This window comes from Echinops telfairi, unplaced genomic scaffold, assembly GCF_000313985.2.
Source record: "Echinops telfairi isolate 266 unplaced genomic scaffold, ASM31398v2 ScPeMD7_33;HRSCAF=127, whole genome shotgun sequence".
Taxonomy (NCBI): Eukaryota; Metazoa; Chordata; class Mammalia; order Afrosoricida; family Tenrecidae; genus Echinops; species Echinops telfairi.
Genome location: NW_022103930.1, coordinates 787,570 through 788,350, shown reverse-complemented (window position 1 = coordinate 788,350; position 781 = coordinate 787,570).

Below are 781 nucleotides of genomic sequence, written 5' to 3'. Positions count from 1 at the left end.
CAGGAAATCCAGGACAGATGAACCCCTCAGAAGCAGTGGTGAGCGTGGCGATACCGGGAGGGTGGATGGAAGGTGAGGGAGAAAGGGGGAACAGATTACAAGGATCTACATCTAACCTCTTCCCTGGGGGACAGACAGCAGAGAAGTGGGTGAAGGGAGACGTTGGAACTAAGATATGACAAAATAATAATAATTTATAAATTATCAAGGGTTCTTGGGGGAGGGGGGAGGGACGGGGAGGGGGAAAATGTGGAGCTGATTCCAAGGCCTCAAGTAGAAAGCAAATGTTTTGAAAATGAGGAGGGAAACAATGTACAAAAGTGCTTGACACAATGGATGGATGGATGGATTGTGATTAGCGTTGTACTAGCACCCAATAAAATGATTTTTTTAAAAAAACAAACTACAACATTAGAAAGATAGGAAGCATCAGAGGTCTGTCTTAGCATTAGTGAATTACAGAAGATGGCTTCTGTATCATACAGTCAAAGACATTGTAGAAGAAAATTTGGAAGAATCTATCCCCTTTAATTAATGGTAACCTTATAAAGGGTTGGTACATGAATGCATCCATATATTACAAGTAGATTAGCTGTACAGATTAATCTACCTGTGAGCATCAGTGAATATTCTGTTAACCCTTGTACTTGTGTTCTCCTTGAATATTCCTACTGAGATTACACTTCCAAAGTGCTTTGGAGCATGTGACATTCAAAGGTGCCATAACATTTGATAAATGTAAAACAAAGAATAAATCCAAATTATATATGTGTGTGTGTGT